The sequence below is a fragment of the Triturus cristatus genome, chromosome 4_1 (assembly GCF_964204655.1).
Source record: "Triturus cristatus chromosome 4_1, aTriCri1.1, whole genome shotgun sequence".
Classification (NCBI taxonomy): domain Eukaryota; kingdom Metazoa; phylum Chordata; class Amphibia; order Caudata; family Salamandridae; genus Triturus; species Triturus cristatus.
The window spans coordinates 910,303,319-910,313,266 of NC_140585.1; the positions used below are offsets into that span (position 1 = coordinate 910,303,319).

Consider the following 9,948-nt stretch of genomic DNA (forward strand, 5'->3'; position numbering starts at 1 on the left):
GATCAGGTTTATTTCAGGAGCTTTAGATTTCTTCGATCAGAATATACCTATATATTGTTTTGGCCCTCAACAAGTAATATCTCCACTCCTCCAAAGCACTATTAATGACCAGACATTCCAGATCAGTGATTGTGTAATTTAACTCTGCTGGTGAAATTTTTTAGAAAAATAAGCTACTGAGAAAACCTGTCCAGTGTTTTAAGGTCTCTGAGGTAAAACACCCCACATGTCATGAGAAAAAGTTTCCATTTTGACATCAAAACGATATTTACAATATGATGTTGCAAAATAAGAGCACTAGAAAAATGTTCCTTTAAGAAACTAAAAGCCTGATTAGCCTCTTCTCAGCAAGCAAAAACTGCTTTCCTACATAATAATTTGGAAATGGGTCTTATTATTTGAGAAAACTGATGAATAAACCTCCTAGAAAAATTGACAAAGCCCAAAAAACTTTGAATAACTTTACAAGAAGTTGCTGCGGGTGACTGAACAACTGCTGGCACTTTCCTTTTATCCATTTTATCAAAAAGATGTGCTCTCTCAATTGTTGTAAAACAGTCTTGACATGTACCCTATAAGTTTCTAAGAAGCATGAATAAATCAAAATGTTATCCAAAGAGACAATACAGAACACATCAAAAAACATTTATTACTTTGTCAATAAACAACCGAAAAAATCAGGAGCTTTCCAGAGCCCGAAAGGCATGACCTGATATTTGAACAAACTAAACCTGACTAGACGGTAAGCTCCATCGAGATCCAACTTTGTGCATATATTTTTACTTTCGGATCTACTGAAACAGATTTAGTGGCAACTGGTAATGGTTCTTTAGTGTGATTCTACCGAGGGCTCTATAATTTATACATGTTCTCAATTCACCCCCTTTCCAGAGAATGAAAAGAGAAGAAGAAGGCAGCTGTGAGGGACTACTGAACCCATTAACAGGTTGTCTTCTACTTAGAGCTGAAGATATTTGTTTTCTGATTTAATGAGCATACACACAGATGCAAGGTACTGGTACACCTGACCCCAAATTGATCTTACAGTCATAACTTTTATGTACTTAAAACATTTGTTTTTTCTATCAAATTTGTAATAAAACCTCAACCACAGAACCAAAGGGTAGGGAAGTCACCAGTTACTGTATAATCAGTAATTGGTGATATACCATTTCTTCCAAACTCTTCAGAAAGATGACTCTTTCTAGATTTATACGTAGTTAAACAATTTACCAGACAATAACCAGAATTCAATTGTACTGCCCTTACGGACCAATCAATATAAGGGTAATGTAAAGCAAACCCTGGCATTCCCAGGATTACTTTGAACTGAGGAGCATCTATCAAAAGAAATTAATTTTCAGAACAGACCAAAGATATCATTTGTTTCTGAAACTGTAGTGGACCTGAGAACAGAGCAGAACCATCCACTGCCTTCACCTTCTCAGGAATCATTTTCCTAATTGCAGAATTCTGAACAGACTGAGAAAATGTTATGTCTATAAAATGTCCTAAAGTGCCGGAATCTAAAAGCCTAGAAGCCACCTTCTCTTGAACTTCTGATATAATCAATTCTATGCAAACTATCATATGATATGAACCACAGATTTCAGCATGGTATTCATTACCCTTTTGGTTAGTGACTTAATTTCTTCACTCAAAAAATCAGTTTTATTTGTCGAGAAATCTAGTTTTCTGATTGCCGCTGCTTCTCACTTGGTAACATACCCAACACTTGATCCTTTTATGCGGCCTAATTGCATTGCATTGTTTCAGAAGTTTCTAAGACTTTATTTTCCTCAAAGGCTAGACTACAAATCTTTTGTATTTTTCTGAACAGTGTCCAGCTAAGAAAATCATCCACCTGAACCACTAAATCTATAAGGTGCGTACACTTTGTAGGGAAATTTACCATTTCTGCTAAGACATCCTTCAAATGGTTTAACAGTTCTTGATACAATAAGGATATTCTTTTTCCTTACTCCACAACAACCACCAACCTACTGAATGCAGTAATAGAACTTTACACACCTTGATAGCCCTGTTTCAAGATTAATAACTTATTATCTAATGAAGGATGGTGTGACTTCTTATAAAACAATTTCTGCATCTGATCAGAGGCAGAATATATCATAGCAAGGGATCAATTCTGTCTACAAATGGAATTTACCAATTTGCAGCATTCCCAATTATATGGGAGAAAAATAAGGTTACTTTAGTTTGATCATTGGAAAAGGCCATAGGTTAAACTAGAAGTGTAACACACTGATTAGGAAAAAATGCAGCTCTTTTTAGGTCTCCAGAAAACCTTTCCGGAGGTGCTAGGGGTATGATTAGAGTCAACAAAGAGCAGGGATGTTCAAACAACTTGATGTCTTTTAAGGAAGATGGTAACACCCAGGAATCAGTATTCTTGGAATCTGTGGGCAAAGACACTTAACTGGTGTCTTGATTCTCTGATTTTAGCACACTGCCTATCTCTTGTTTCATTGAGTTAGTTCGGATTGCAGAGCCTTATTCTCAGATCTCATTAAACTGACCTAATGTTTGGATCAGTGTAGTGTCAGAACCTGTGGGCTAGGTAATCTGCTAGAAAGAACTAGTTGTGTACTTTGTATCCAATAGGAGTGAGCCATCTCTCACTGCTTCAACAAACGGCCACATACAATGAGAAAATGAGAGTCAGTATTAGCAACAAGAAATGGGGAACTTAGATATGAGAGAAAACAGAGGTACCAGATACCACCATTCTGAATTCACCGTACAGGGCCCAGACATTTTCAGGTCAAATTGGGTATCTATAAGCAATAGGACTTATCTTAGTAGCCTGCCATGAAAGGTCTGCATCCATCCCCATCAGTGAAAAGGAAATACCTTATCTGTATCCCCATGCAGCAATCTCCCTGATTCAGGTTTCAAGCTTCTATTCCTGAAACGAAAGCAGTACCAGAGGTAAGTACCTTTATATACATTCATCACCACTTCTCCCCACTTGGTAAGATAGCTACTTCAAGCTTCATAACTAAATACTCTCTTATGAAGATATGCTTGGTTTCTACTTGATGGTTGTACCAATGAACAGGCATTAATGTTCTGTGGTTCAGAATGCTAGCAGTGCATACAAAACCTGTTAAGAACTTGTACCTTAAGCCAAACCACATCAACATATCATGTCTAACCATTATTTTGACAAGACAATGCTGTATGTTCCTATACAAAATCAAACCAAAAGCTTAAATGTTACAGCTTGTAAAGTCTTTAACACTGCTTAAAGTCAAATTTTCAAAAAATAGTTAAAAGATTGTTTCATAACAATATTCAGTTTTCATGGTACTTCTCTGTATTCACAAACTGTCCTCCAACACACTCTAAAGGACACAGCTGTTCTTTGCAAAACAAAATCCAGAATTCAAGTAGCAAGGTCCTAGCTGCATCAACACTGTAGCACAGCTGCATATCAAAAACAGTATGGAAAGCATGAGAAACAAGGAAAGTTATACCGAATGAACAAAGATGGCTGCTGCCATAGCCAAGCAATGTAAGAGTTCAAGGACGTATGGAAAATGTGGTTCATCATCAGAGGGTCATCCCTGTTCTTTGCAAAATGAAAATTCAGAATACAAGTAGCAAGGTCCTGAATTCAGCAACATTGTAGCACAACTGCACAGCAAGTACACCATGAAAAACATGGCACACAAGGAAAATTATGCCCAGTGATCCAAGATGGCTTCTGTCATCGAAAAACAATATAAAGGTTTAAGGATTGATGGAAAATATAGTTCATCATCAGGGCACCATTGCAAAACATGTTCTCCACACATGGAAAGGCTCACAAGAAACAGTGCCAATACTCTGTAAACACTGCCAACCTCCCCATATCTAAAATGAACCCTGTGTGAGTGGGTTTGAAGTGCTGCACTACCATTGAGCGGTAAGCCATGTCTCCTGACATGCCTCCTGACACGTAGCAGAACTGACTTATTATTCGGTTGGCACTTTACAGTGTGAAATATGAAAATATAAGAAGCAAAAATAAAGGGCATTGTTGCAGGCCAGCAATGCTTCCCCTTCACCCAGACTCAGTTGAGATTGGCAAGCTTTTAAAGCATTCCGCATTTTGGGTATCTAGAGAAAAATCTTTCTTGAGTACCCAGATTTTTAAATGAAGTAAAAGTCAGGATAAGGCCCACATATCCCAGGTCTGAGGACCAGAGCTGTCTGTTGCCACTATAAATCATAACCTCTGTTTTGCTTCAATTAAGCATCAAAAGATTTCAGTTGTGTTTATCAGAGAGACAATCATGCTGCTTGTCACAAATATTAGATTCTTTCAATCAACCTTAAGGAAGATCTGGGTGTTATCAGTGTATGCAAAGAGCTGCAAACCCCAGAGGAAACAAGAGAAGCAAGATGTTGGCAATATAGAGTGAAGCGATCATTAGAGAGCACTGCATGTGGAAGGGAGGGACCATAAGGAATAGAGCAGAAGAGCTAAACATTGTGAAATGAACAATCTGAACCATATCTTTAATGTACATTTGCCACTGGTGGCAGGGTAGGATGGCACGATGAACGCTGTTGAACACCACAAAAGACCAATGCGACTCATGGGTCAGGGCCATAGTTGTCAGTCAGATGCCACAGTTCATTTGTTAGGTTACTCAAAATGGATTCCGGACCTTTACCTGATCTAACCCTGAGCTTGAATGAGAGCAAAAAGATGATTCATTCTAATGCAAATTTGTCAGCCGGACAGCATACGCTTGGGTTGAGATGAGGTTATGGACATTTTTGAAAAGTGAAGTCACCTTCGCCTTCTTCAAGTCACAAGGAACCACCCCAGAAGTAAGTGAAGATCTCATAAGCTTTTGGCCTACAGGACTGAGTGCTTCTATCGTCTTTGTTACACTTGTCAAGACCAAATGTCATTAGGTAAGCCCAAGATGCTAAATACCTGAAACAACAAGCTAATAAAGCAGGGGCATGAGGGACTGCTGCTCATATGTAGCTCTCAACAATAGTCAAATGTCTCAACAAGCAGTTAATGTGGTGCTTGGAAGCTATCTGCTTGTTTAGAAGACACTTTATTTGCCAATAATGTGAGAAAAGTGAGAAGCAATCTTGCCAGAGAGAGACCGGGTCACATGGTGGTAGGATACCCATCATAACAGATACAGAAAACCGCTTTCAGTGAAAGAGAGTATTGAGTAACAGCGGATGTCTTCATCCCAAGCTGTTAAAGCTTCATTCTACTGAATTTGACAGAGTACTCCAAATTGTACATCATCTGCATGGGGAGAGCAGCCTGGAGGGAAGTGAGGGTTCTTCTCACTGGGCTAGTTCCTCTGGAAGTCTGGTAAGGGCTTTCAAGACTCAGTCTTATGCGGCGCTCAATATGAATATGAGTAGCCTTTCCACGGCTCTACGCGCCTGTTAGATGCACCGATCTGTACTAGCTGATCGATCAATTGGACTCTGCTCTTGTGCTACAGGTGAATGAAACCTTGAGTCTTTTACCTATTCGTAAACGCTATCCTACCACAGCGCGCAGAAGTCTACTGAGTGGATGTGTTCATACACACATGTTTAGGATTGTTTCATATTTTTGCTTATTAACCACTGTGACCTGGATCTGCCATAGGTGAGACTGTCCTACAGACCCCACAACATGTCTCTCCTTTTGCGACAAAGTGACATGTAGTCGTGGCCCCCTGCTCTAGAGATGGGATACTTAGAATATGCAAGCAACAAACAGAAAGTGGCTTCAGCTCTCGATGGAAAGGTTCACTTTTACCAATTTGCTAAGAAACACATTCATGCCAATTATCGCCACTACAAAGAAAATCGTCGTGAAGAGCAAAAGTACAACTGTGTTGAATCCTGAAAACACATTATTAAGTTGCCTGCACCAACATGAACAAAACTTGGCAGTAACCACGTGAACGCATCACACTGCTCAGAGAACAGCTCAAGGGCACAGGGTGGCACTCACACATATGGGCATGGTTTATTCATAAACTCTGACAAACATTTCTGCGTGGCGTCTGCCAATATTTGAGTCTTCATTGCACATTAAAATTTCAAGCTTGTTTCATGCTCCCCTTTACTTGCTCTATTTCCTTACAGTCATCTGATTCTATGAATGTTTGATGTTTGAAACCTTCCCTTCTCTCCGTCTCTCTTTCTATCTTATTGTTTTGTTTCTCACCATCTATCTACCGATCTATCCTTCAATTCGTTGACTTCCCTTCTCCGTCTCCACCTGAATCTCTGTTTTCTATTCAATTCCCTCCTTTTCTCACTTAAGATGCCCCCTATGTTATCGCTAGCTCTCTCTCACCCTTTCTCTTAACATCTGTCCTTTCCCTCTTTTCTATACCTTTTAACCTCTCTCATTTTATTTTCTATCATTCTCTGCTCACTTCCCCATCCCTCTCTTCTCCTACTCCATCCCCTCTCTACCTCCCTTCCTTGCTTATCTTCCTCATTTTCTGCCTCTTATTATCTTTCTTCCCCTGCCACGTGCATTCTTTCTCTCTAGCGGGTACTTTCTATTCACTGTCATATTTCTTTCTATCTCTGCCCCTAATTTAACTCTCTTTTTACTAGACGAGTTGTATTGTTCTTCCTCCTTTACCCTCTTTCCTTCCTCAGTTCCATCTCTGTTCTCTTTTTTTTTTTAGGCTTTTATCTATTTATGTGGTCTTATATCTCTTTATTACTGTCTTTTTATTCCTGTCTCTTAGACCTCCATCTATTGCCCTTTCCCCATCCCCTGGACCCTGTTTTCTAACTATTTCACGTCTAATACACACCCTTACCATGGCGTATTGTGCACATTAACCCAAGGCATTAGCCTCCCAGGACAATTACTGGTAAATTAGGACGGTACATAGAAAATCATTTAAAAATCAACCTTAATGCTAGATTGCTCATAGCTTCAAAACATACTAGATATTCCAATGTGCAGTAGTAAAATTAATGCAGTAGGTAAGACACTATTTACAGGTGCTCTCACTTGAAGATCTTCCTACGTTGCTTCCAAGCCCTTCTAGTCCATTGGGCAACAGAAAATCAGGTGGCTGAGACGTTGGTAGATCCCGCTAGGGACAGAGTTGCTGGCACATCCCAATACCATATTCTACAAGCTGGGATTTTCCTGTCTTCACACGCTTTTAATAAAGGAACAAATGCAAACAAGAATCCTGGTTTCAATCAATTGAATAGCGATTAATCTGCAGAGCACGCTTCCACAATGTTGCAAAAGTAGCCAATGCTAAAATATAAGATTTGCATCTTCAGGTATAAGATTTGCATCTTCGGGTATAAGATTTGCATCTTCGGCAAGGAGTTCCTATTTGCAGAGAGTAGAAACGTCTAAACAGGTTCCTCTGGCCCAGGTGAATTCTGTAGAGCGCAGCGTTGTCAAACAGCAAACTGACACCAAGTATAGCCATTAGTGACATTGATTGCCATTTCCAATAATAAGGAACCAAGCTCCTTAATAAATGAACAAGTGGAACAAGCAGAATTCCTTGTCAGATATCTTCTAGTACCAAACAAATCGCATGAAGTTTCTCGCAGTCCAAAAGCAAACTCTTCCAGCATTCTCTCCATAGCCCTGATTGTAGCGCGGTTCGTACCTTCCAGAGCCCAAGCATTCTGCAGCGTCTTGCAATCCACTGCACCAAAGGCCTTTTTAAGGTCTCTGTAGGCTAATTATAGGGAACCCTTTTTTGCCTGTACATGCATTGCAAATTATGATTATAGTAAACATTATTCTGTTGTTCAAATTCTAGGGCGGAACCCAACTTGAGCAGATGAAATATGTCATGAGCCACTCCTATACTTTAAAAAGCTCTTCCCATGACCTTGAACCTTGCAACAGGGAAAGCAATTTTCTAGGTCACTGTGATCCCCTTTCAGGTAGATGCCTGTACTTTCTGTTCCATCACTATGTCGCGCTGAATGGCCCTGTGTTTTGAAATACATATCTATGCAGCTAACACATAACAGTAATCATGTGCTTGTAATGTCCTGGGGTACAACTGGGTGAGGACCAATGAGAAAGGGTTTTATTCAGAAAGAGCTTTCATTCTTTAATTTTAGTCTAGTTATTATTTCCTATTTAAGGATAGCATCATGGGCCAGTGAGTAAATTCCTGTACTAGTATGTGATGTGGTGCTAAAACAGAAAATAATATATAAATGTGGTACTCTAATACTTTATATGTCATGTGATTACCACTATATGTATGCTGACATCTTTGGAGACTGAAATAAAATTCACCTTCCCATACAAATCTGAATTTATTGTAAGACACAGTATCAATGACAGAATTGCCCAAACTTTAGACCAATGGTTAGGATTCAAAATTACAGAATGTTCTAATTCAAATTTTGAGATTATCTTTACCAGAACTGTCCCTTAATCTAATAAGAAATGAATACCACTGTTTGCTCGATTATAGGGTTATCAGTTTTAAAAAAAATGAAAGATTAAGACATGTGCTAACTTATGTGTACCTTCAGCCTTGGAAGACAACAGGAAAAGGTAATTAACAAAAGGATTCTTTGGGAAACTCCCAGAACATTATGCTAAATCAGTATGCATTACTTTCTGATTAAGCCATCATTAGCAAGCTATCCAATCATTCATATGAGTTCCATTGTTCTGTATTTCAAATATTAATTTATTAAAAATGTCCATCTTAATCACATAAGTACATTCAATACCAAAACGATGGGGCAGATTTACAAGCCCCTTGCGCTACTTTTGCGTCACTTTTCCCATGTCAAAAGTGACGCAAAAGTGGCGCAAGGGGCTTGTAAATCTGCCCCAATATATTTAGTCCTTTTGGAAGCTTCATTACTTTGAGGGCATATCCCTTGATCAGGGGGCATATATTCAAACTTTCTATTACATTTCTAAACAATAATAATAAAAAAACACAGATTTTTACCTTGAATTAATAAGTAGAAATAAACATGCAATGTAAACACATTATTGGAACCTCATAAGATTGTAGGAAACTTACAATCATGCTATTTACAGACCACTTAGTGCATCATTTTGTGTGAGATCTGACTACAGACGAACGCATTATAAAAATCATAGGGGAGTTGTAAAAAACTGCAGTCTTATACTGTTTCCCAAAAATTAATTCGGTATCATACACAAAGCTTGCGTTCACATTGGTTGAACTACAGGGGAAACCTACTATTGTGAACTATCTATAAAAGAATCTTGAACCATGACAGCATGTGAATACCTCAACTGTTTAGCATCGGGAAAGTCTTACCATCTGGATTTCTTGGTTACTTTCCCACATCTGCATTATCCAGGTTGAGTGCAGGTACAAAGTTGTCAGCCTGTGAGATTATCACCTACAGATTAATGAAGATTGTGGGTGTAAAAGTACATAATTACAAAACATTACAAGATCCCCATTTTGAGTAGGTCAGAATCTCATAATAGCAGATGAAACGCCATATTGAAACAAATGCGCTACATTGCAGTTCAATAGAAAGTTCCAAGAAAGCATAAATTACTATACAGATAAATAAAAACAACAATTCCAACATCAAATGGTAATTGGGAAAGAGGACCTGCAATAAAAATCCAAAAGTCACATTTAAAGAGAGCAGGACAACGCCATATACCTGTTGAGGCTTTTGCGGCTCTGCCTCTCAAGTATCTTGACCCAATATATTTCACCGTACAGTAGAGTTTTGATTGTCTCTATCTATTTTACTCTGTAATATTTCAATTACTTTGAAACTGAGTTGATTTTCTGGCCGAGTTTGTGCAAATATTTGTTTACAGAAGATTCATATTTCTAATACTGCTTTTGTAGTCATCGGCTGGTTTTGATTTTTTTCTCTCTGTTTTGTTAATATATATTTTGCTACACAGATACTTCAACAAACAAATGTAGTTCATTGTGT

At 38.5% G+C, this 9,948-nt stretch overlaps 1 protein-coding gene across 2 annotated transcripts in view; it reads right to left on the bottom strand.

Moving 5' to 3' along the window:
- The window catches only part of LOC146855779 (uncharacterized), a 23,440-nt gene extending 15,759 nt beyond the window's left edge, over window positions 1-7,681 (bottom strand). Inside the window, exons 1-2 of one of the 2 annotated variants that reach the window (XM_085653687.1) lie at window positions 7,644-7,681; window positions 2,875-2,929 (exon numbers count right to left, since the gene is read on the bottom strand). The gene's annotated coding sequence lies outside the window, so the exon portion shown is untranslated. Of the gene's footprint in view, window positions 1-2,874; window positions 2,930-7,018 lie in introns of both variants that reach the window. The other variant, XM_085653686.1, reaches the window with a different exon arrangement.
- Window positions 7,682-9,948: the final 2,267 nt, after the last annotated feature.